The sequence below is a fragment of the Choloepus didactylus genome, chromosome 13 (genome assembly GCF_015220235.1).
Source record: "Choloepus didactylus isolate mChoDid1 chromosome 13, mChoDid1.pri, whole genome shotgun sequence".
Lineage (NCBI taxonomy): Eukaryota > Metazoa > Chordata > Mammalia > Pilosa > Megalonychidae > Choloepus > Choloepus didactylus.
The window spans coordinates 2,232,961-2,260,762 of record NC_051319.1 but is presented as its reverse complement, the minus strand read 5'-3'; the positions used below and the strand labels follow the sequence as shown (position 1 = coordinate 2,260,762).

General features: G+C 38.3%; 1 protein-coding gene and 1 pseudogene across 8 annotated transcripts in view; one reads left to right on the top strand and one right to left on the bottom strand.

The window, feature by feature from the left end:
- The window catches only part of ERBIN (erbb2 interacting protein), a 196,204-nt gene extending 169,457 nt beyond the window's left edge, over window positions 1-26,747 (bottom strand). For 4 of the 8 annotated variants that reach the window (XM_037801907.1, XM_037801908.1, XM_037801909.1 and 1 more), the window contains exon 1: window positions 25,652-26,745. The gene's annotated coding sequence lies outside the window, so the exon portion shown is untranslated. Of the gene's footprint in view, window positions 1-25,651 lie in introns of all 8 variants that reach the window. The other 4 variants (XM_037801905.1, XM_037801906.1, XM_037801904.1 and 1 more) reach the window with 2 other exon arrangements.
- LOC119508288 lies at window positions 6,653-7,493 on the top strand (annotated as a pseudogene).
- Window positions 26,748-27,802: the final 1,055 nt, after the last annotated feature.

Sequence of the window (27,802 nt, the reverse complement as noted above, 5' to 3'; positions counted from 1 at the left end):
CACAAGAATCATTTCCCCACACACCGCGGGGACAAGGTGGAGAACTGACTTGAGAGGTATAGGTGACTCACAGATGCCATCTGCTGGTTAGAGAAAGTGTACGTCACCAGACTGTGTTTCTGAAAAATTAGACAGGTTTTTTTTTACAAATTGAAAGAACGCTGTTGAGCAGAGCAAATGCCAAGAGGCCAAAAACAACAGAAAATCTCAAGGCATATGATAAAACCAGACGATATGGAGAATCCAACTCCAAACACACAAATCAAGTTATCAGAAGAAACAAGGTTTCTTGCAGAATTAATCAAAGAAATACAACCGAGGAATGAAAACATGGCAAAGGATTTAAAGGACATCAAGAAGACCATGGCCCAGGATATAAGTGACATAAAGAAGACCCTAGAAGAGCATAAAGAAGACATTGCAAGAGTAAATAAAAAAATAGAAGATCTTACGGAAATAAAAGAAACTGTTGGCCAAATTAAAAAGACTCTGGATATTCACAGTACAAGACTAGAGGAAGCTGAATAACGTCTCAGTGTCCCAGAAGTCCACAGAACAGAAAATGAAAGAACAAAAGAAAGAATGGAGAAAAAAATTGAAAAAATCGAAATGGATCTCAGGGAAACGATAGATAAAATAAAACGTCCAAATTTAAGACTCATTGGTGTCCCAGAAGGGGAAGAGAAGCGTAAAGGTCCAGAAAGAGCATTCAAAGAAATTGTTGGGGAAAACTTCCCCAACCACCTACACAATATAAATACACAAAGCATAAATGCCCAGAGACTCCAAATAGAATAAATCCAAATAAACCCACTCCGAGACATATTCTGATCAGACTCTCAAATACTGAAGAGAAGGAGCAAGTTCTGAAAGCAGCAAGAGAAAAGCAATTCACCACAAACAAAGGAAACAAAGTAAGACTAAGTTGTGACTACTTAGAGGCCACCATGGAGGCAAAAAGGCAGTGGCATGACATATTTAAAATTCTGAGAGAGAAAAATTTCCAACCAAGAATACTTTATCCAGCAAAACTCTCCTTCAAATTCAAGGGAGAGCTTAAATTTTTCACAGACAAACAAATGCTGAGCGATTTGCCAATAAAAGACCTGCCCTACTTCAGATTCTAAAGGGAGCCCTACCAACAGAGAAACAATAGAAAGGAGAAAGAGATATAGAGAATTTTAACAGAAATATATAGTACCTTACATTCCAAAGCACCAGGACACTCATTTTTCTCTAGTGATCACGGATCTTTCTCCAGAAGGGACCATAAGATGGGACATAAAACAAGCCTCAAGAAATTAAAAAAAAAAAAAAAACTGAATATACTCAAAGCACATTCTCCAACCACAATGGAATACAAATAGAAGTCAATAACTTTTGAACTGTAACTCCACTATTTACTTCCTACATAATATAAAATACACAAACTCTAATGACAAACCAGTGGTTTTGAACTCAATGTAAAATATGTAATTTTAGACAACTATATAAAGGTGGGGGAATGGAGGAGTATAGGAACATAGTTTACGTGTCCTATTGAAGTGAAAATGGTATTAAAGAAAAACAAGATTGATATGGCTTTAAGAGGTTAATTTTAACCCCTCAGCAAACACAAAGAAATTATCAGAGAATACAACCATAGAGATGAAATGTAGAGTTTGGGTTAAGAGAAATGGGGGAAGGGGCAATGGGGAGTTAAGAAATTACGGTGGAGTTGCTGTTTGAGGTGAAGGGAAATTTCTAGTAATGGATGGTGGGAAAAAGCATTACAACATTCTAAAGGTGATTAATCCCACTAATGGAAGGCTAGGGAGGGGGTGGAATGGGAAGATTTAGGCTGTATATATGTTTCCACAACTGAAAAAAAAAAAAAAAAAAAAAAGACAGTCTAAATAGATGACAATTGAATGCCAAGGATGAACTTGGATGGGATTGGAGGATAGAGGACAGGTGGCTCAAAGGGACACAGTTGAGACATAAGGTAAAGGAAAGATAGAATGTAAGCTTTGTGTCATTGTTGAATCTCTTGCACTTCGTAGCTGCGCTTAATGGGATTGCATAAAAGAATGTTCTTGTTCATGGGAAGTGTATACGTGAATTATAGTGTATGTTCAAGGATGTGTGCAGCTAGCTCTCATATGTTCAGAAGACAGAGCAATAGATGATGGATGATAGGAAGGGAGGGAGGGAGGGAGGAAAGAAATAGCCATGTGACAGCATGTTAAGATTGGTGGATTGAGCTATCGGGGGAGGGGGGTCAGGGTATGATGGTATTCCTTGTATGGGACTAGTATTGCTTTTGCAACTGTTCCTATAACTTTGAATTTATTAAAAAAAAAAAAAAATGCACAGACATTCCAGTACTAAAATGCTAACATGTATGGTTGCCCCAAATTTGAAAATAAACTTGCTTTCTCCACAATAAAAAAAAAAAGAAAGAAAATATAAGACTTGAATGATACTCCAAACCAATTAGATCTAATGCACTATGATGGTTTGAAGCTATATGTACCCCAGAAAAGTATGCTCTTAAAATTAATCCATTCCTGTGGGTATGGACTCATTGTAAGAAGGGTCTTTTGGTGAGTAGGATCTTAAGTTAAGATGTGACCCACCTCATTCAGGGCGGGTCTTAACCGTCTTACTGGAGTCCTTCATAAGAGAATGCAATTCAGACAAAGCGAAGGAAAGCCATAGAAGCAAGAAGCTGAAAGCAACAAAAACTGAAAGGGAAGAGAGAGATCAACAGACACTGCCATGCAGCTTGCCATGTGACAGAGGAGTCCAGAATTGCTGACAGGTGATGTTTAGGAAAAAGGTAGTCTTGATGCCTAAATTTGGACATTTTCATGGCCACAGAACTGTAAGCTTGTAAGCTAATAATGACAACATGGATGAACCTTCAAGACATAATGCTGAGCGAAATAAGCCAGGCATCAAAAGAGAAATATTATATGCTACCACTAATGTGAACATTGAAAAATGCAAAACAAATGGTTTATAATGTAGAATGTAGGGGAACTAGTGATACAGGGCAATTAAGGAAGGGGGAACGATAACCCAATAAGAACAGATGAGCTACTGTGGGTAAATTTAACATTCTGAGAATGCCCAGGAATGACTATGGTCTGTTAATTTCTGATGGGTATAGTAGGAACAAGTTCACAGAAATGTCGCTATATTAGGTTACTTTCTTGGGGTAGAGTAGGAACATGTTGGAAGTCAAGCAGTTATCTTAGGTTAGCTGTCTTTTTCTTACTCCCTTGTTATGGTTTGTTTGAAATGTTTTTTATTGTATGTTTTTTTAATTTTTTTTTTATTTTATATAATTGATTTTAAAAAAATAGTTAATTAAAAAAAAAAACAATGAAAAAATATGCAGAGCCCCCTTGAGGAACTGGTGGAGAATGAAGGGGTATTGGGCTTCCCCACCTCAATGGTTGCTAATGTGCTCACAGACATAGGGACTGGTGGTTTGATACGTTGAGCCCTCTACCACAGGACTTGCCCTTGGGAAGACTGTTGCTGCAAAGGAGAGGCTAGGCCTGCTTATAATTGTGCCTAAGAGCCTCCTCCCAAATACCTCTTTATTGATCAGATGTGGCCCTCTCTCTCTCTAGCTAAGCCAAGTGGGCAGGGAAAATCACTACCCTCCCCCGCTACGTGGGATCAGACACCCAGGGGAGTGAATCTCCCTGGCAATGTGGAATATGACTCCTGGGGAAGAATGTAGACCCGATATCGTGGGATGGAGAACATCTTCTTGACCAAAAGGGGGATGCGAAAGGAAATGAAATAAGGTGCAGTGGCAGAGAGATTCCAAAAGGAGCCGAGAGGTCACTCTGGTGGGCACTCTTAGGCACAATATAGACAACCCTTTTTAGGTTCTAGTGAATTTTAGGAGCTGGCAGTGAATACGTGAAACTATCAAACTACAACCCAGAACCCATGAATCTTGAAGATGATTGTATAAAAATGTAGCTTATGAGGGGTGACAATGTGATTGGGAAAGCCATATGGACGACACTCCCCTTTGTCTAGTTTATGGATCGATGAGTAGAAAAATGGGGGAAGGAAAGAAAACAAACTAACTAACAAAGGCACCCAGTGTTCTTTTTTACTTTAATTGTTCTTTTTCATTTTAATTATTATTCTTGTTATTTTTGTGTGTGCAGTAATGAAGGTCTCAGGGATTGATTTTGGTGATAGATGCACAACTATGTAATGGTACTGTGAACAACTGAATGTACGATTTGTGTTGCATGACTGCATGGTATGTGACTGTATCTCAATAAAATGAATTAAAAAAAAAAAAAAACTGTTAAAAGCCAGCCCATTTTATGAGATCTGCTTCCAGCAGCCTAGCAAACCAAAACAAGTACATATACAAAACACTTCACCCAACAACAAAAAGAATACACATTTTCTCAGGTGCACATGGATCACTCTCCAGGATGGACCATATCTTAGCTCATGAAACAAATCTCAATAAATTAAAATTTTTTTTACTCATACACTGTATCTTCTCCGACCACAATGGAATGGAGCCAGAAATCAATAACAGATGGAAATGGAAAATTCACAAATATGTGGAAATTAAACAACATACTCTTAAACAACCAATAGATTACAGAAGAAATCACAAGGGAAATCAGGAAATACCTTGAGGCTAATAAAAGTGAAAATAACATATCAAAAATTATGGGATTCAGCCCTAAGAGGGAAATTTGTAGCCCTAAATGCTTACACTAAAAAAAAGAAGAGAGAGGGTGGGCAAGATGGCGGTGTGGCGACGTGTGGGTTTTAGTTACTCCTCTGGGGCAGTTGGTAGATAGCCAGGAACTGTGTGGATTGGACACGGCAGAGGAATTTGAGTTTGGACATACTTCATACAACACTCAAGAATGCATGGAACAGCGGAGATCAGCGAAATCTGTAAGTTCTTCCAGCCAGGGAGCCCACGCCCCTCCCTGCCATGCACAATCTCGAGGGAGAAGGGGCCATCAGTGCTGGGAACTAGGAGGGAGAACTGCAGTTGCAGCACTGATTAACAAATTCAGACTGCTGAACAAAAACTCCAACCATAGATCAACTAAGACCAGACGGGAGAATCTGGAAGCCGTCAGCCCAGAGGAGAGGAGATAGGGCTAGCAAAAAGAGCAAAAAAAAAAAAAAAAAAAAAGGGAGCATAAATAAAAACATAGACTTTTGGAGTTGGGAGAAGAGCCTGGCTTAAACAGAATCAGGCACATATGCAAATGCAGGGGGACAGGGCCCTTCTCTAAAAAGCCGGTTTCTCTGCTTTCTTGATTGTTCCTTAATTGCACTCAACTCCTTGTCTTTTAGCATTTCAATAGCCATTCAGAACTGCAAGGACTGTAAATAGTCCATACTGGGCCCTTTGTTTTCTTTTTTTTTTTTTTTTTTTTTCATCTTTCTCTCTCTCTCTCTTTTTTAAATAACAATTCTAAGAAGCCCATTACAGAGAGCCTCAAAGACTTGCAATTTGGGCACAGGCAAGAGCAGAGCTAAGATAGCTCTGACAGACAAAGCAGTTAAGTCTAGCGGCAGAGAAAATTTGCTAAACACCATAACTTCCCAAGAAAAGGGGGGCAAGTCAACCTCCAATGGCAGCCCTCCTTCTGGGAACTGAAACCCCAGGGGCTGGAATTCAGAAACCAGCTTCAGTCAGCTATGCCCCCAACAGGGTCAGAGTCACCAGGAGAACTAAAGGCACAGCACCTCCTTACACTGTTGGGGAAGCTGCAGGCTGGCAAGCGCTAACTGCTGGACAGCATAAGAAAAGCACCGAGCCTAGAGGACTCACAGGAGGGTCTCATTCTCAAGGAAACCCCACACACCCCTCCTGAGACCTGGGCCTCTCTGGACTGGGAAAACCTGACTGGGCTTGACCATATCTGAGGAGACCCTCAAACAAAAAGGCTTCATAGAGGCAGGACAAGAAACAGAAAAACAAGAAGTGAAAAACTCCAATCAATTAAATAGAATCTAAGTTAGAGGCCTAGAATAAGGTGAACCAAACACCAGAGATTAGAGAACAAAGCCAACCAACAAGAAAACCCTAGGTGAAAGAGTGAAAACGAGCTCCAGAATAAACTAATCAAGAAAGTCACATGCCTAGACAGCTCAAGAAATGAGCCATACTAGAAAACACAAAATATGGACCAGCCAAAGGAACAAACTAATAGCTGAACTAAGCTACAGGAGTTGAAACAACTAATGCTAAATCAATTCAATGAATTGAAGGAAGAACTAATTAAAGATGTTCAAACAAATCTCCTAAAAATGAACGGAGGAAGATGTAGCAAAAGAGATGAAGGATATAAGGAAGACACTGGATGACCATAAAGAAGAACTCATAAACTTGAAAAAACAAGTGGCAGAACTTATGGGAATGAAGGGCATAACGGAAGAGATGAAAAAGACAATAGAGGTGTTCTAGGAAGACGGCAAAGGTCTCAGAGCTTTACTATGTCACTTTGGAAGGAGATTCTTGGTTCTCAAGAACACAGGTGTTCCAGTTTGCTAATGCTGTCAGAATGCAAAATACCAGAAATGGATTGGCTTTTACAAAGAGGGTTTATTTGGTTACAGAGCTACAGTCTTAAGGCCATAAAATGTTCAAGAAATGCGAGATAAAATGAGAAAATGGAAGAAGAAAACTCTCGAATTAGTGAGCAAATCGTACACGTTGGAGAATAGTTAATTAATGAATATGCGTCTAAGCTTGGAGATGATACAAATGATGAACAAGTGATGATTGTAGCCCTAGACTATGGTCAAGCTGACTAGGCATTGTTTTGTCTTCAGGAGTTCAGAAGACAATTCCCTGGCAGTCACAGAGACAAGCGACTAACTGGCATGAGATTTGAAGCCATGGAAAGATATGATGATGCTATACAGCTATATGACTGAATTTTACAAGAGGATCCAACTAACACTGCTACAAGAAAGCATAAGATTGCTATTCAAAAAGCCCAGGGGAAAAATGTGGAGGCCATTCGGGAGCGGAATGAGTATCTGGAACAATTTATTGGAGACCAAGAAGCCTAGCAAGAACTTGCAGAGCTTTATATCAATGAACATGACTATGAAAAAGCAGCCTTTTGTTTAGAGAAGCTTATGATTACTAATCCACACAACCACTTTTACTGCCAGCAGAATGCTGAAGTTAAATATACCCAGGGTAGACTTGAAAACCTCAAACTTTCAAGAAAGTATTTTGCAAAGGCATTGAAACTTAACAACAAAAATATGGCAGCTTTGTTTGGGCTCTACATGTCTGCAAGTCATACTGCTTCTACTACAAAACCAAGTACGAAAACAAAAAAGGACAACATGAAATATGCTAGTTGGGCAGCTAGTCAAACAGAGCTTATCAGTTTGCAGGTCAAAGTAAGAAGGAAACCAAATACTGTCTTAAGACAGTCAAATACATGTTGAAAACATTGCAGATCACCCAGTCTTAAGGTTTCAAAAACTCTTTCACATTAGATATCACTCATTGTTCTTTTTTACTTTAATTGTTCTTTTTCACTTAAATTTTCACTCTTATTATTTTTGTGTGTGTGGTAATGAAAATGTTCAAAAATTAATTTTGGTGATGAACACACAACTATATAATGGTACTATGAACAACTGAATGTACACTTTGTATGACTGCATGGTATGTAAATATATCTCAGTAAAATAGAATTAAAAAAACAAATATCTTGAGAAAGAGGAATGAAGTGGGAGGTCTCACACTACCTGACTTTGAAGCATATCACAAAGCTACAGTGGTCAAAAGAGCATGATACTGGCAAAAGGACAGAGATACCGATCAATGGAATTGAACTGAGTGTTATGAAATAGACACTTGGATCCACAACTAATCTTTGATAAAGCAGCCAAATCAAAGCAACTGGGACAGAGCAGCTTCTTCAATACATGGTGCTAGAGAACTGGATATCCATTTCCAAACAAATGAAAGAGGACCCCTATCTCACACATTATACAAAAATTAACTTGAAATGTATCAAAGACCTAAACATAAGCGCTAAGACCAAAAGACTTTTAGAAGAAAATGTAAGGCAATATCTTAAAGATCTTTTGATAGGAGGTGGTTTCCTAGACCTTACACCCAAAGTGCTGAGCAACCAAAGAACATATAGACAAATGGGATCTCCTCAAAATCAAACACTTTTGTACATCAAAGGATTTTGTTAGAAAAGTAAAAAGGCAGCCTACACAATGGGAGATAATATTTGGAAACCACATATCAGATAAGGGTTTAATATCCCGAATATATAAAGTGGTTCTACGACTCAACAACAGAAGGATAAACAACCCAATTAAAAAATGGGCAAAAGATATGGACAGACACCTTTCTGAAGAGGAAATACAAATGGCTCAAAAACATGAAAAAATGCTCAACTTCACTGGCTATTAGGGAATTGCTAATCAAAACCACAATGAAATACCATCTCACATCTACCAGAATGGCCATTATCAAAAAAAAAAAAAACAGAAAATTACAAGTGCTAGAGAGGATGTGGAGAAAGAGGCACACTTATTCATTGTCAGTGGGAATGTAGAATGGTACAACCACTCTGAAAGACAGCGTGGAGGTTCCTCAGGAAGCTAAGTACAGATTTGCCATATGGACCCAGCTATTCCACCGCTAGGTATATACTCAAAGGAACTGAAAGTTAAGACAAGAATGGACATTTGTAAACCGATGTTTATTGCGGCATTATTCATGACTGCTAAGAGATGGAAGAAGCCCAAATATCCATCAATAGATGAGTGGATAAACAAACTGTGGTATATATATACATAATGGAATATTATGCAGTTGTAAGACAGAACAAAGACATGGAACATATAATAACGTGGATGAACCTTGAGAACATTATGTTGAGTGAAGTTAGCCAGAAACAAAAGGACAAATACTGTATGGTCTCACTAATATGAACTAATATTAATCAGCAAACTTTTGAGAGTTAAAAGCTGATAACACAGGCTACCAGGAGATAGAAAGAGGGTAGAGACCAAGCATTTGATGCTGAAGGACTACAGAATGCTCAGCAGGATTGACTGCATAGATCCAGAAATAGCATAATACTGTGTGAAGGTAGCACAATATTGTAAGTACACTGAACAAAGATGTCTGTGAGTAAATCTGAAAGAAGTGGGATAGGGGAATGTATGACACCAGAGGTAAAGATAGATGATAAAGACTGGGACTGTATAACTTGGCAAAAACTAGAGTGGCCAATAACTGTTGCTAAATGCACAAATATAAAAATGTTTTCACATGTGGGAGAACAAATGAACATCAACCATGCAGAGTGCTGAAAAAGGGATGGTATCTGGGAAAAAACATAAAGCAAACTGGAGTCTACGGTCAACAGTAACAGTGTAATATGCTTCCATTAAATGTAACAAAGGCAATATACCAAAGCTAAAAGTGTATGAGAGGGGGATATAAGGGAGGGATATGGGATTCTTGATAGTGGCGGTGTTTTCTGTCCTTACTATTATATAGTATTGTATGACATGTTATTTTTCTTTTGATTATCTTTTTTATTATTTGCCAAAAAAAAAACACTTTTTCATAGTAATCAATATTTTCAAGTGCTGGCTGTGGTGATAAATGTACAACTATATGATGATACTGTGAACAACTGACTGTACACTGTGGATAACTGTATGTTATGTGAATATATCTCTATACAACTGTAGGAAAAGATATAAATAGGGGTAAAAGTGCTGGAGAAAACATGGAGAGAGGGATGTACCTATTTACTGTTGATGAGGAGGCAGAATGGTGTAGCATTTCTAGGGGTCACTGTGGTGGTTCCATAAGAAGTTAAGTATGTGGGGACCATTAGGTCCTGCAACCTCATTATGGGGTATGTACTTGGGAGATATAAAAGCAGAGACATGAATGGACATGTGCACACTGGTGTTTAAGGAGGCAGTATTCATGACTTGCAATGGGTGGAGGTGGCCTAAGGGTAAACTGACTGAGAAACAGAATGGTGAACTGTGGTGTATGCATACAATGGAATACTGAGCAACTTCGAGAAGGAGTGAAGCTGTGAGACATGCAACAAGGTGAATGCATCCTGTAGACAGCATTTGAGTGATGTACACCAGAAACAAAGGCAAACACTATCATGTCTCACCAATATGGACTAACTACAATGTGTAAACTCAGAACTGAATCTTAGAGCACAGCCTAACAAGGAAACGATTATTGTAATGGTCCCTAGATTGTAAGCTCTTACAGCAGTCAAATCTATCCCTGAATTGTAAAGGCTATCTCCTAACTCTGAGATGCTCATCCCTTTGTGTATAACTTGATAGGTTTCTGGAACACTGGGTATCTGTGTGACACCTGAAACTCAGAACTAGAGCTCACCAGATATGAATGTCAGTTTTAATGCATACAGCAACTGTTAAAAAAAAAAAAAGCTGAAAAGGAGCCCAGACTTGAAATAGAGATATGAATGAAGCAGATCTGGTTAAGACTAGGGCAAATCGGGCCAAAGGGTAAAGTCTTGAAACTGACTGTGTGTCAAAACTTCAACTTCATGTGAGATCAAGGGAAGAGATGTTAATTTGGTGTAGGATCTATATTTTCTAAACAACGTAACTTCTACAGTTTGTTCAAACACCACAATTACATGGAACTTTGAATAGGAAGTGAGAAATGGTAGGTCTGTACAGGTTAGAGTGAAATACCAACACATCCCAAAGTAATTTGGGCAGAGAATAAAAATATATATGCAGGGCCCCTGAGCTGGTTTTGATGTATTATGTCCCCCAAAACGCCATTATCTTTGGTGCAGTTTTGTGTGGGTAGGAAGGTATTGGTGTCAGTGGGTTGGAGACTTTTGATTGGATGTTTCCATGGAGATGTGATCACTCAACTTGGGGCGAGATCTTTCATCGGATAATTTCCATGGAGGTGTGGCCCTGCCCATTCAGCATGGGCCTTGATTCGTTTACTGGAGCTATATAAGGTCAGACAGAAGGAGTGAGCTTGCTACAGCCAAGAGGGACACTTTGAAGAAAGCACAGGAGGTGAGAGAGGAGCTGCAGATGAGAAACAGTTTGAAGAAGGCAATTGAAAGCAGATTTTTGCTCCTGAGAAGCTAAGAGAGGACAAACGCCCCAAGAGCAACTGAGAGTGACAGTTTGAAGAGAAGCTGCAGCCTAGAGAGGAACGTCCTGGGAGAAAACCAATTTGAAACCAGAACTCTGGAGCAGTCGCCAGCCACGTCTTCCCAGCTAACAGAGGTTTTCTGGACGCCATTGGCCATCCTCCAGTGAAGGTACCCAATTGTTGATGACTTGCCTTGGACACTTTATGGCCCTAAGACTGTAACTTTGTAACAAATAAACCCCCTTTATAAAAGCCAATCCATTTCAGGTATTTTGCATAATGGGCAGTATTAGCAAACTAAACAGCCCCCTCCTCCCCAAGGAGCTGGGGGGAAATGTGGAAGTGTTGGACTTCCTCACCTAGGTTGTTGCTGATGTTCCCACAAACATTGAGGACTGATGGCTTGGTATGCAGAGCCCTCTGTCTTGTTACTGCAAAGGAGAGGCTAAACCTGCTTATAACTGTGCCTAAGAGTTTCCCCCTGAGTGCCTCTTTGTTGCTCAGATGTGGCCCTCTCTCTCTAACTAAGCCACCTCGGCAGGTGATCTCACTGCCCAGGGGTGTAAACCTCCCCGGCAAAGCAAGATATGACTCCCAGGGATGAATCTGGACCCAGCATCATGGGATTGAGAACATCTTCTTGACCAAAAAGGGCATGCGAAATGAAACGAAATAAAGCTTCAGCAGCTGAGAGATTTCAAATGGAGTCAAGAGGTCACTTTGGTGGACATTCTTACACACTATATAGATAACACATTTTAGGTTTTAATGTATTAGAATAGCTAAAAGTAAATACCTGAAACTATCAAATTCCAACCCAGTAGCCTTGACTCTTAAAGACGACTGTATAAAATGTAGCTTACAAGGGGTGACAGTGTGATTGTGAAAACCTTGTGAATTGCACTCCCTTTATCCAGTGTATGGATGGAGGAACAGAAAAATGGGGACAAAAACTAAATGAAAAATAAGGTGGGATGGGGGAATGATTTGGGTGTTCCTTTTTACTTTTATTTTTTATTCTTATTCTGATTCTTTCTGGTGTAAGGAAAATGTTCAAAAATAGATTGGGGTGATGAATCCATAACTGTATGATGGTACTGTGAACAGTTGATTGTACACCATAGATGACTGTATGGTATGTGAATATATCTCCATAAAACTGAATTAAAAAAAAAAAAAGAGGAAGAAGAAGAAAGACTTCAACTGGAAAACAGGAAAAACGAGAAAAAGAAGAGCAAGCTAAACCAAAGCGAGCAGAAGGAAGGAAATAACAAAGATCGGAGCAGAGATAAATGAAATTGAGTACAAAAAACAATAGAGAGAATCAACAAAACCAAAATCTGGACCTTTGAAAAGAACAATAAAATTGACATACCGTTAGTTAGATTAACAGAGAAAAAAGGAAGTGGATACAAATAAAAATTAGAAATGAAATGGGAGACACTGCTACCAACCCAACTGAAATAAAAAGGACTATAAGAGGATATTCTGAGCAACTATGCCAATAAATTAGATAACCTAAATGAAATGGGCAAATTCTTAGAAATACACAAACTACCTATACTGACTCAAGAAGAAATAAAAGACCACAGTAAACCAATCAATGGCAAAGAGACTGAATCAGTCATCAAAAACCTTCCAACAAAGAAAGCCCCAGGATTAAATGGCTTCATATGAATTTTCCCAAACATACCAAGAAGAATTAACACCCATCCTGTTCAAACTCTTTTGAAAAATTGAAGAAGGAACACTCCCTAACTCATTCTAGCACGCCAACATCACCCTCATAAAAAAAAGCCAGAAAAAAGATGCAATAAGAAATGATGAACCAATATCTCTTATGAATATCAATGCAAAAATCCTCCAAAAAAAAGAGAAAACCAAATCCAACACATTAAAAGAATTATACACCATGATCAAGTGGATGAGACTATATCCCTGGTATACAAGCGTGATTCAACATAAGAAAATTAATGTAATATACCACATTAATAGAATAAGGAGGAAAAAACCCACAAGATTATCTCAATTGAAGCAGAAAAGTCATTTGACAAAACTCAGCACCCCTTCTTGATAAAAACACTCAGAAAATCAGGGATAGGAAACTTTCTCAACCTGATAAAGGGCATATATGAAAAACCCAAGCTAAAATCTAGTTAATAGTGAAAGGCTGAAAGCTTTCCCTCTAAGATCAGGGATAAGACAAGGATGCCCACTGTCAGTACTCCTTTTTCAATATCGTACCAGAAGTTTTTGCCAGAGCAATTTGGCAAGAAAAAGAAATAAAAGGTATCCATATTAGAAAGGAAGAAGTATAATAACTTATTTTGCAGATGACATGAGCCTATGTAAAGAAAATTGCAGAGAATCCACAATAAAGCTCCTGGAACTAATAAATGAATTCAGTAAAGAGTTCGGGTACAAAATCAACACCCAGAACTCAATAATGTTTCTATAAACAAGCACTGAACAATCAGAAGAAGAAATCAAGAAAAGAATTCTGTACACAAAAGCATACCAAATATCTAGGAATAAATCTAATCAAGGATGTAAAGGACTTGTAAACAGAAAACTACAAAACATTGTGAAAAGAAATTAAAGAAGACCTAGGTAAACAAAAGGACATTCCGTGTTCATGGATTGGAAAACTAAATACTGAAAAGATATGAAGACTATCTGAAGCAATTTACAGATTAAACACAATCCCAATCAAAATTCCAACAACCTTATTTGCAAAACTAGAAAAGCCAATCATCAAATCTGTATGAAAGGGTAAGGGGCCCCAAATAGTTAAAGCCTTCTTGAAAAAGAAGAAAATTGGAGGACTCATATTTCCCTATCTTGAAACTTATTACAAAGCCACAGCAATCAAAACAGCATGTTACTGGCACAAGGACAGACATATAGACCAATGAAATAGAATTGAGAGCTCAGAAATCAACCCTCACATTTACAGCCAACTGATTTTTGATAAGGGGGCAAAGATCTTTCAATCAGAAAAGAATAGTCTCTTCAATAAATAGTGCTAGGAAAACTGGATCTCCACCTGCAAAAAAAGAAGGGGACCCTTACTTCATATCACATAAAAAATCAACTCAAAATGGACCAAAATCTAAATATAAGAGCTAATACTATAAAACTCCTAGAAGAAAATGTAGAGAAGTATCTCCAGGACTTTGTGTTAGGCAATGGTTCCTGACACTTTACACCAAAAGCACAAGCTATAAAAGAAAAAATAGATAAATGGGACCTCATCAAAATTAAAAACTTTTGTGCCTCAGAGGACTTTATCATGAAAGTAAAATGGCAACCTACACAATGGGAGAAAACATTTGGAAACCACATATCAGACAAAGATTTAATATCCAGTATACATAAAGAAATCCTTCAACTGAACAACCAAAAAACAACCCAATTTAAAAATGGGCAAGACTTGAACAGACATCTCTCCAAAGAAGATATACAAATGGCCACAAAGCACATGAAAAGATGCTCAACATCATTAGCCATCGGGGGGAGATATAGATCAAAATCTCAATGAAATACCGTTTCACATTAGAATGGCTGCTATTTAAAAAAATGGAAAATAACAAGTGTTGGAGAGTATACCGGTTTGGATGTATTATGTCCCCCAAAATGCCATGTTTTTTGATGCAATCTTGTGGGGGGCAGATGTATTAGTGTTGATTAGGTTGGAATCCTTTGTCTGAGTCTCCAATCAGATCTCTGATTGAATAATTTCCATGAAGGTGTTACCCCACCCATTCAGAACTGGTCTTAATTGAATCACTGGAGTCCTATAAAACTGTTCACAGACAGAAGGAGATGGTGCAGCCAAGAGAGATACTTTGAAGAATGCATAGGAGCTGAGAGTGGAGCTTGGAATCACAACCTGGGATCAGCAGACACCAGCCACGTGCCTTCCCAGACAACAGAGGTTTTCCGGATGTCATTAGCCTTCCTTCAGTGAAGGTATACTTGTGTTTATGCCTTCACTTGGACATTTTCAAGGCCTTCAGACTGTAACTCTGTAACCAAATAAACCACTTTTATAACAGCCAATCCATTTCTGGTATTGTGCATAATGGCCACATTAGCAAACCAGAACAGAGAGGATATGGAAAAACAGAACACTCAATCAATGCTGGTAGCAATGTAAAATGGAACAGCCACTGTGGATGAAAGTTTGGCAGTTCTTCAGAAAATTAAGTATAGAACTACCATATAACCCAGAAATGCCACTACTAGGTATACACTCAAAAGGACCAAAAGCAGGGACTTGAACAGATATTTGCACACCAATGTTCACAGCAGCATTCACAACTCCCAAAATGTGGATGCAACCCAAGTGTCCATCAACCTATGAATGGATAAATAAAATGTGGTATATACGTACAATGGAGTATTATTTAGCTGTAAAAAGGAATGAAGCCCTGATGCATGTGACAACATGGATGAACCTTGAAGACATCATGTTGAGTGAAATAAGCCAGCTACAAAAGGACGAATCGTGTATTATTTCTCTTTTAAGAAATACTTAGAATAAGTAAATTCACAGAGACAGAAAACAAAATAGTAGCTACCAGGGGTGATGGGAGGGGAAAACTGGGAGTTAATACTAAAGGAATATGAATTTTAGTTGGGGATGATGCAAATATGGAAAACACAAGAGAAATAGTCATAAAAGTTACACATTACTGTCAGTATTCTTACTGCCAAGGAAATCACTTAAACTGATTTTTATGGTATGTATACTTTACCACAATTCAAAATCAATAAATTATTTTCAAAGAGAGCCTGAGACCCAGAGAATATTTGCTGTAAAATCATTGTCAAGAGTATCATCCATTCATTTCAATAGCACTTACATAAGGGAATTCACACTTTAGAAATCATATAGAATTTAATGCAAGGAAAATCTTTATCACCTCTTGCAAACTTATATTTCTTTATTTAGGATAATGAGAACTTTGACTAGCAGCTTAGAGCTAAGTTTGATATTATATCCAGCAACTATGCTAAATTACTTACCAGTTATACATTTCCTCGCTGTGCTCCTTGGCTCTGATTTTCTACTTCTATTAGCAACAGCATACACACCCTATTAAAAGCCACCTCAAGTCTTATTTGTAAAGAGAGATATTAAAAATAATAATCATCAAACTGAACATAAAAGGATCCTATACTAAACACTAACAACTTCGTGAAAGAACACAAGAAAATTAAGTCAAGTTACAGAATTTAATTAAAAACAAAAAGGCTACCATTTAATTACCATTTGAAAAGATTAGCACACACACAAAAAAAATACAAAGTTAACTCAGCAAACTAATCACACAAGAAGCAGAATGGTGCAGAGGATTCTGACAAGAAAAAGCCTATTCCTATCAGTCTTGTGACCTACTTCTCTGTGCCTCAGTTTCTTTGTCATTAGAATAAAAGTAAGACTAGTTATAGAGTAGGAATAGAATGGAACAGGACTTAATATATCTGATCCTGTTCTTTCCCATGTGCCTAGAACAGTTTTAGCCCATGTAAGTACTTCAAATGCAGTCTATCTATAACTTCTAAAGCTAGGAGAAACTAGACTCTGAATCCTATATTACCCTCCCAAAATCTTTCCCAAGTCCTTGCTCCTAAATGGAATGTAAACAAAATAGATGAAACACAAAGGGTAGGAAGAAATTGTGCTATGTAAACTAATACACTGAAACCTCTTCACCTCGTATACAATTCAGAAAAATAAACACCCTAATCAGAAGGAAAGAGCCCAATTCTAGTATATCCTCAAATGCATAGAAGAAAATGGTGGATAAAATAAGTAATGCAGAGTTTTGTTTTTTAAAAAAGGAAAATTCTTATCAATATGATGAGATCTAAATTTATTTAACAAATATGTGTTGAGTACTATGAGAAAAACTATGGAAACAATAAAATCCCATCAGTAACAAACTACAGCAGAGTTATACAAAAGAAAATTACATAGCCAATACAAGGTATCTTTTTTAAGAGTAAATGGAAAAAAGTATTCATGATAAAAGGTTAAAGAACAAGACGGCAACAGTTTTTGTGTTTTTTTTTCAAACAAAAATTTCAAATTCACACAAACAGAAGTTTAAGAAAAGGGTAGAAAGAAATAACAAAATTTTAACAGTGATTACCTTAGAGGTGTAGAATGGCATGTGATCTTTATTTTCTATTTTTAAACCTTCCTTATGTTAAAAAGTACCTGATTTTTTTACAAAGGTGCTAAAACAATTCAATAGAGGAAGGACAGCTTTGTCAAGAAATGGTGCTAAAGCAATTGAACATCCATAAACCAAAAAGAACCTCAACTTAAACTCATACGTTATACAAAAATTAACTCAAAATGAATCTCAGATTTAAATTTTTCTCACTGGCCTTAATACAAACATAAATCCCAAGATTCTAGAATTGGCGTAAGGTTTGAAATTTCAAGGACACTATATGGATGAGGAAGAGGGATACATGCTCCGAATGTGAATTTATATATATAAACAATGTATCCTCAATATGTAAAACCATAGTTGCATCAAAATCACTGCACTCATTCTGCAATAGAGTGCCAACATTATCTCTACAAGGAAATGGTCCAGCTTTCCAACTGGAAAAAAGTACTAGGTTCTTTCTATCCACCTTTCACATAGTAACCTGCAATTAAGGAGGAATGAAATATTCCACCTAAGTTATTTTACCATACGATAAAGCCTGCCTTTTAAGTTTTAGAATATTACTTTAGAAATACTTATGAAAGTAACCGGACTGGTTCGATATCTGTATGAACAAATGTTTACTTTATCCTCCCTCAAACACACAAAAATATAGACACAAAATACTTCAGTGAGAGATGAATTACAAATATGGAATGGGGGAAAAAAAACAGAATGAACCCTGTGGTGCTGGATAAGAAATGGAGATATCATTATGAACTCATGGTTTTCAATACATATAGAAATATAGATTTAAATGTGTGCATGTGTGTGTATGTACATGTGAGCAGCAATACTCCAAGAGCATGAGCACAAAAAGTGCCCAGATCTTGGCTTCTAAGTACAATTTCCCACTAAAAAGAATCAAGAAAAGAAGATAAATCTGGAACATCTTGTGCTAGAAAGCAAAGAAGGGCTGAAAGAAGGAAGAGATATGTCAAAAAGAAAAAAAGAAAACAAGCCAACTGCAAGGTATTCTCACTGACCAAATCAGGAACAATTTGAGCGTCAAAACAAATTATAATGGATTAAAACCTGTAAATATAATAGGAAACCATGACTCTATATGGATAAATTAATAAATTAAATTTGATGAGGAACAGAAGATTTACATAGTTTCAAAGTACCACCCTGCAAAATACTTATTAACTACAAATGGGAAAAGAGTGCCCTTGACAATGGAGAAGACTGGCAGGCACAACCTTAAACACATAATCAAAGAAAATGAACATCATCAGTAATAGAACAAAATGAAATTGTCTGCCATCTTTTAAGATACCTTGAGAAGAATGCAGCTCACTTCTAGAGCCCCCCACCACCACCAAACATCTAGTCATAAAAATCTAATCATAAATATCTAGTCAAGAAAAATAGCAAACACAAATAGAAGCGTATTCTACAAAATAACTGGGCCTGTAATCTTCAAAAGTGTCATGCCATGAAAACAAAGGACAGAAACTGTTCCAGACTGAAGAGGCTAAAGAGACAGGACAACTAAATGCAAACCATGATTCTTAACAGGATCCATTTGCCCTAAAAGATATTATTGAAGGATTGTATGTTGTGTGAATATATGTCAATAAAATTGCATTAAAAAAAGACATTATTGAGAAAACTGGTGAACTTTGAATAAGTTCTGAGGTTTAGATGTTTGTATTCGAGTTAACTTCCTGATTCTAATGATTATGATGCTGTTATGCAGGAGAATGTCCTTGCTTTAGAAAATAAAGCAAGGGGTGACTGGGGCATCAGGTTGGCAACTTACTGTCAAAATGAGTCAAGCGCAAAAAAGTTCTTTGTACTATGCTTCTACCTTTTTTTAATGTCTATGATTGTTTCAAACTTTAAAATAAGAAAAATATTTACAATAAATCTACTGCAATGCTGAAAAACTGAGGGGTATATCTACAAGTCAGAACAGAGAAGAATTTCTAGAAAACTATAAAGCAGATTCGGAGAGAAAATGACAACAAAACAACTAAGAAATGCAAAAGAAGGAGAAAAGGATCTCCAAAAAGGTAAATTTTCTTCACAAGGAAGATTGGGAGAGTGTGTCCTGGGCAGTCAGCCAGGTAGTAAAATCATCATAGAACAGCTGCACTAATTCCTTGCTAAAGTGGTTTACTCCAGCATAGTTAAGGCCTCCAAAACAGCACTCTGCTCTGTGGGAGGTCTGACACTTGGGTAGTAGGACTGTGAAAATAGAGGAATATCTCCTGAGGGACAGGAAACACATGTACCAAGAGGACAAACTGCCCACACAACCCCAAAGAGAAATCTATCAGCTGAATATTCCTCCCTCTCCTCTTCTAGGCAATTACCAAAGCCAAATGAACAATGGATGCATGTGGCCTGGGAAAATACACTTAAATGATCAATACAGTTCAATCTAAACCATAATTAAAAACTACAACCACCATGAAAAATATAACATTCGAGGAAAAACCATGACAGATATCACGTGCAACAAGATCAACAGGTTCCCTTATTGTTAGTAGAGGAAAGAGAAGACAATGTTAAAATAATAATCAATTATCTCAGAGATTCTAAGAGGTAACAAGTCGACTCCTATGAAATAGCAAGAGAGCTCTTAGAGGCTCTATCCCACTAAAAAAAACATAATAAAAGAACTGAAGACTAAATAAGTAAGTTAAAAGATCAAACCTCGGGATTCTACCAGAATACAATACCAAAAGACAAAGAAAAACTAAAGGAAGCAATGAAAGCTCCATTTATCCCAACATTTATCTCAATTCTCCACAGCTCCAGACCACTTTCAATGTGTCTTCAAGATCAAAACTATTTTTATAATGCTAAGACATCACTTGCCTTTTTCCATTATATTGATATTTGTATTAAGGGTGCAAAAGCAATGGTGGGTAAAACTGCTGGCACCTTAGCACAAAGGAAGTGGCATCAAGCCATTCTAGCATCACCACACATTTCCAGATTTTTGAATGTCACTTTCACTTAATTATCTTTAATGAAGCAGTAAAAAATAATTTTATTAAATCTTGACTCTTCAGTACACATCTTTTTAATATTTTATGTGAAGAAATGGCAATCTCAAGGAAAAGCACTTGTGCAATTAGTTTTAAGTTATGAGCTAAATTAGTCCTTTTTTCAGGAAACACCATTTTGACCTGAAAGAATCAATAACAGACAAACCAAACTATGGTTATTCAGGCTTAAGGATTTGATAGGCATTTTCTCAAAAATAAGTAAACCTGTAACTTCAAGGGAAAAACAACTGACAGAATTTGTTGCCAATGATTAAAATGTGCACTTTCAAGTGAAAAATTAGAATGTTGGAAAACTTCTATCTGCCACCCTGAGCATAAAAACTTCTCAATACTTAACTTTTTTGATGAGATTGGTGGTGATATTAAACAATTATTTTTTTTTTTTTTTTTTTGCTACAGTAAAATGCAATGTATCAACATTTGGAAAATATGTGCAATTCAATGAACCAATATTTTCCAAACCACCAATGTATGGTTTTACCAAACTATGAATGGGTAAAAAAATTCATCCAAAATGCTAGATAAATCAATGTATTTAAGATAACAAGTAATAGGTTTTAGATTCCATGTTGCAACTAACCCTTAAAAAACTATGAGTTGTTGAATTTTGGTGTACTATCAAAGAATGTCCACAATTACCTGAAAAGGCTATTAAAGTGTTTCTTCCTTTTACAACTATATATCTGGGTAAGGCTGAATTTTCTGCACACATTTCAACCAAAACAACAAACATATTGCAATATATTGATACAGAAACAAGATATAAGAATCCAACTGTCTTCTATTGAGCCAGATATTAAAAAAAAACTTGCAGAAACATAAAACAACACTACTTTTGTTGCTAAGTATTTTTGTTTTGGAAATAGTTATTTTTCACTTAAGACAATGTTGTTTATCTTAACATGTAATGATTTACTGCTATTTTTAATTAACTTTTTTTAATTTCTCAGTTTTAATTTTTAATATGTTAAATATAAACCAAAGCTCTTTGGGGTTCTCAATAATTTTTAAGAGTATAAAGGGATCTTAAGACCAAAAAGTTTGAGAACAGCTGCCTTAAGGCTAATACTCCTGCTTGTAATTATACAATAATAGAGTCAATCCTCTTAAAGACAAATTAAATGTAAAAGGCAATTTGCCCCAAAGTAAGTTGCCCCAGACTACTCTCATTTCTAAGTTATTCATTCTTTCCACTTTTCTATTCCTTCATTGTTAGATCATCACTTCATGATACTGACATGTGTCTGTCCATCTTACCCCTTTTAATATATCAAAAAGCCATGAAACTAGGCTTACTATGTAAATAGGTTGTAAAGATGTGTCCACATGAATGAAATCCCCAGACTTAATTATAACCATTTTGATTGCTTAGATGTCTTTTTTTGATGATTTTTCAGTTTTTCTACTGCAACCTGTATACCTAAAGACATGGATAGATAATCTCCAGACAAGTACAGTCTTATGTAATCAAGTTAATTTTTAGTTATTCTTTTCTGTTGTTTTACATACTATCTTTTTTTGAAACTGGCAAAGCCTTCATCCAATGCTACCTGGAACACAATTTGAGATAACTCTTTGAATCTGGAACTGACTCAAGCAAAAAGTGAGTGATAAGAGTTCCACTGTGCTTATTCTGTAAAAGCAGACAAAGGAAGAAAATTTCAAAATTTCAGGAACATTAACAGTGAAAACAACTGACTTTAGAGTAGGTCAGGAGGGAAAGGAACAAAATGGAGAAGGACAGTAAAGGAAAATAAGCTCGTGTGATTTAAGAGGACAGAAGCATAATAAAACAAGAAAGCAAAGGGAATTGCAAAGAGTCTTAATACACAAATACACAAAAACCCGATGTGTAAACAGTAATTAAGTAAGGTAAATCTGGAGACTTTAAAGGAAAAAAGAGAATTGAGGAAGCAAAGTATAAATAAACAATATATTTGTAAGTATCCACACTAAAATCCAAGCCATGTAAACTGAATTAGAATGCCAAACAGATATTCAGAATTAAATTCAGAATCAAGTTTTCTCTACTGCATGTTTCAAATAGTTTTTTGAGATGATAAACATGGACCATTAAAAGTTTGGGGAAGAGAAGAAAGGCAAAAATGTAATTAAGAAACAACAAAGCAAAATAGAGAAAACAGGGGAAGTAAATGAAACTATAAAAATAGGAAACTAAAACTGAATAATAGCTAGATTTCTTTTTCACCATTAGGAAACCTAAGACAGAGGAAAAAACTAAAAGGTAAATCTGAAAAATAGGAATAGTATGGTTCATGAGTTAAATAGTGATGACAGACACCTAGAAAGAAACAAAAACAGATTATGTGAAGTAAACCGAAGAAAAGTGGAAGGCACAAGTGCTAACCTTACTTCCTTAGAAAACTCAAAAGTAGGTATTACAAAGGGAAATTCAGGTATGCATTTTGTATGGCAATGGCAAATAGTATGCTTTTAAAACTGAATAATCTCTATTGTGAGCAGCTGAACACAGGTACGGTGTATGTTGTCAAGAACAGAAACGAGAAAAGACATCTTTAGGAATTTATAACACAGGTGTTAGCAGGAAAAAAAATAAACAAAGCATGTAACATACAGAAATGGATGAGCAAGGCAAAAAGTCAAAATGAAAATGCAAGCAACAAAGTAAGTGTGTTTCAAAAGAATCTCAACAAGTACCAATTGTAAAAAAAAAATTACTTTGCCATCTAACGTCACTGAAGTTCTGCATAATCCCAAATACTCTGTAAGCACTGCTGTCATCTTTCTAACCAAAAGCAGCTTAAACTCTCAAGCATGTCATCTATAAGCAGTTATTTTAAATAAATGCCTAACTATGCACATAATTTTCTGAAATTTTAAAGTGTTTTTTTAGAAGGTATTATTTATAACCAGTAGCTCAATATCAACGTGTCTAAAATACAAAATTTCAGAGATTTAACAAGGACATATGTAAAATGTCCCTAATTATGATAACCATTAATCATTAAGGATAAGAATAAAAAATTTGGTTTCCATATTTGAACCTCTGTAAGTTTTCATACAAAAGTTTGCAGTTCGATCTCAAACAGCACACAGACTTCGTAACTTAACACTTGAATTAATTAGCTGATAAACATACCGCTATTGAAAACTCATGATTACTTTCAAAAAAACAGAGCCATAAAATGCCTCTTTTGTGTAATATTAAACACTTTGAGGGTACTCTATATTTGTTAATTTTATCTAAGAAAACCACAATACCAAGAAGACTATCCAAATTTTAAATATCCAAATACTTCTAAATATCTTAACTATTAATCATCTTTTTAAAACATGTCTTTTCAAACCTTGGTCACAGATTTTAAACAAGGGTTTGAAAATATTTGCAGTTTGACAAAAATGATATAAAATCTAAAATTCTTTAAGTTAATTCAGTGCTAAGCTAACAGAATTCTAAGTAAACCACAAAGTTATAAATTATATCTTGTTGAGGGGAAAAAAATGAATCACAAAGCTGAACACCTTACTTTTAAAAATGTGTTGCCTTATCTCCACATAATACTTCTCCCTCAACAAAGAAAACAGCCAACAACTGTATCTAAAAACAGAGGTTTAAATAGTTTTCAAGGGCTAAAATGTTTTAATATAAAATTTGCTAATGTAGAGAAACATCTTTGCAAAACGGTAATTCTCAGCAAAAGACCTGCTCTATTAAGGCTTTGTTGCTCTGGAGCCAAATATAAGCCATATAAGGCAACTCAAGTTCAATGCCATTTATTTTGTTCTGCTCTTTCAGATGCCCAAGAATAACCTAAATAATGCTATGTTCCAAAATCATAAGCTAGATCAGTTATGCATTTTAAATTCCATGATAAAGCTAGAATGACTTAATAAGAATTACTTAAGGGTTCACAAAATCTCATGAACAATAAAGAAAAAAAAGTATCCCCAGACACCAGGCTGGAGTGGGGGTGGGGATCAAAACAGTATAGAGCAATAGTTAAAAGAGCCCCTTTTTGAAATGTATTTAATAAAGTAGTAAAGAGTAAGTTGTGAAATATTTGATCCGGTTCCTTAAAACCTACCTTTTCCCTTCTTTGAATTAAATAAAGTCAACTCTTTTTCGGGTTTCCGGTAATTGCTTGAGGTCTTATGGGCAAACTAAACATCAATTATATAGTTAAGTTATACCCACTAACAGAATACCGTATTTTCCTCAATATGTATTCAAAAGTACAGTATTATCCTTCACTTCCTTTGACCAAAAAAGCATCGAGAAAAGCTAAACTTAAAAAATACACACAAACACCACTGAAAAAAACAATTTGAGTATGCTGCAACCAAAACTAGTTTTATCTATGAAGACTGCCGATTGGTTCAGAAGTGTTCATAACTCTGACTGGTGGAATGTCTGCCATGCTTCATGAATTCCTGCCCCCACGGTAAGTACCTACCACTTACTAGGTAGAACCTGCTAAAAACATTTGGGCCCAACACAAAAGCTAGGTAGTTGCAAGTGTGCTTTTAAAAAAATTATACCTCTCTCTTCATCCATAATCCTTACCCTCTTTTTTCTTCCTACAAGGACAGTTAAAAGAAAAAAAAACTACCCGATACTTGCTCTCAATTAACAAACAAGTTGAAGATTAAACGTTTGAAGGGAACAAGTTTCTACACTAAAGAAATATTACCCACCCACAATACGAAAAAGAATGGCAAATTGCTTTATTTATAAAACCCAATTAAATATATTTGTAACAAGTGTTTGAACTACAAACTCTACATACTTAGATTAACTCAAAACCAAACTAATCGGAAACACTATAAACAAATGTGGCAGACATCAAATCACTCGCTGTAGCAACATAACTTTCTTCCGAAACAAAACTTGCAGATTCAGCAACTTAATGAAAAAATATACATAGTATATGTTCAGGAAAATTAAAATTCTGGACCTTGCGCTGAACAAAGGCACTCTTTCTTCGGATTGCTGAAAACTTCGTCCCACCACACTCTTACAACCTCTTAAAATAACCAGAGCCCAGATGGTAGAAGGAGAAAGAAAAAAAAAAAAAAAAAAAACCTCAATTCTACTATTAAATACCTAAAATATTATCCAGTTTGATAACAGAAAACGAGAATTCAAGGCAACTTTGGGAAAAAGTGAAAAACACTTAGGTATCCTCTTTCCCGGCCCATGAACTTTGTGACTTCTAGACACTTTCCGTGAAAATTACCTTTCAGTCAGGCAGTGTCTCAAGGCAACTTTTTCAAGGCTTCGCCTGACATGATTTCCTTTTCTTCATCAGTCACTTTGGATCCAGTCGAATTTCTTTCGCTGGTGAGAGCGGATGTGGAGTGGCCTCCCGCAGTAGGAAGAGTAGGTTGCTTGGGTGGGGGCTGGGATGCGGGCTGGTTTCCTGATCTCAAGTTCTGCAGGAGTTTCCCAGCCCCAACTAGGATCTCCGCCGAAAAAAAAAAAAAAACTTTTCACTCGTGACACCGCCCGGAATTACCGTGCGAAACTCACTTCCTGCCTTGGCTAGAAGCAGGATCCAGCTCTGTCCTGGGGAACCCGGAAAACCAGCTCCGCGCGCGTCGGGGAGGCGGAAGGAAAGGGGCGTCCGTGGGGAGCCTAGGGCTCGGGCTCCAGGCGACCTGTACACCCGACGGCGGCGGAACTCGGCCGGCGGGTGCGAAGACGGCGCCGGGGCGCTCGGCGAGTCTCGGCCGCACTAGGCCGCCACCTTCTCCTCGCCGCCGCCCCCAGAGCCGGGCGACGGGGTTATTGTCTCGATAGCGCCTGCCGCGCCCTTTGCCCGCGCCGCTGCCCCGAGAAGGGGGCCAGGGGCCGGGCAGTCTCGATAACGGCCCCCTCCCCGGGCAGTCCGTCGGGCCGTCCGTCCTTCCGTCCGTCCCTCCCTGCCTTCCCTACTCGCCCTCGAACCCTCGTCACCCTCCCCCGTTTTCCCGCCGCCGCCCCTTGGCTCCCCTCCTCGCTCTTCTTCCCCAGCGGCGGTGGCTTCCCCGAGAAGCGCAAGGGGGCGGGGGGCCAGGCAGAGGCTTCGTCTCCTCACGAGCTCGCGGGGCCGCGGCAGGGGCCGAGCCTGCGTCCCGCGCCGCCGCGCCACATTCACTCGAGCGAGAGACGGCGAAGGGAGGGGAGGAAAGGGCGGGGGGAAGGGAAAGAAGAGAAAGGAGGAGGAAGGGGGCTGGGGCGGAGGGGAGTTACTGCCTCATAGGCCGAGGCGGCAACAGCGCCACCGCCCCGGCGGCCAGGGGGAAGAAGCTGCGCGCGGCAGCTCAGCGGCGGGGGCGGGGCGGCCTCCCGCCGGCTTCGTCCCAACCGCCAACAGCCGGGCTGGAGGCCCGCGCGAGCCAGTCAGGGTGCGCGGGAGCGGCGAGGGGCGACGTTGGTAGCAGCGGGGGCGGTGGACCAGGGGCCGTGGGGGAAGGGCCACTGGCGGCCGTGGGTTCGCGTACGAAGCTCGGTGACCCGCCTGGCTCAGGCCAGGCCCCGGGAGGCCTGTCTGCCCGTCCCCTGGCCGCTCTGCGACTCCGTACACGCCGCCCCTGCGCCGCTCAAGTAGGGGTACAGTGACAACGCCAACCCCGGCGAGGTCCTCACAGCCCCCCGCGGAGCCCCAGAGACAGAGGGCCCACAGGCCTCCGCTGCGCCAGCAGATTGGGTTTCTTGCACGACGGCAATCGGTGCTAAGTCCAGCCCGGATTTTAAGGCTGCAGGTATCTCTTTCAGCTGCAGCACTCCAACTTCCTCTAATGGCACGCTCAGGTCGCAGGAAACCACAGCGGCATATCGGTGGAGCTTCCCACGCCGGCCTTTGCTCTCAGCTTGTTCGCGCAGCAACGCAGCTGGGGCTCCTCCAAGTCTCAGGCTCACACCAGCGTGGAGACAAAGCTGGAGCTGGGAGGGGGAAAATGACCCGCGAAATTGCCTCAAGATAGTGCCTTTGTTAAAGGAAACATTGAGTATACTTCGAATGCTACGTAGGCTTTCAACCCCAGCGGTTTCGGTGGTGCGGTGGTTGAATTGCGCTGGTCCTAACAAATCAGCCTGGCAGGGTGTGCGTTTATTGCGGAGAGCGACTCTTGAGCGTTGTCAACACATATGGCATAGAAAGCCTCAACCATAACATTGCAGTTTTGCAGCTACTGCTTTAGATAGATTAACAGGAAAGACGGCCTCGTTTTACCCGGAGAAGGAATAGAAAAGAGATGAAGCAAACCACCGCCGCCCCCCAGTCTCTGCTGTACTTAACTGTGTACAGTGTGATGGTAATTAGTCTTTGGGTCCCTGAAGTAACAGGTTCAGTTCTTCCGTCTTCCAGAGATAATTATTTATTACTAAGTTTGAATAATGAGCTGTA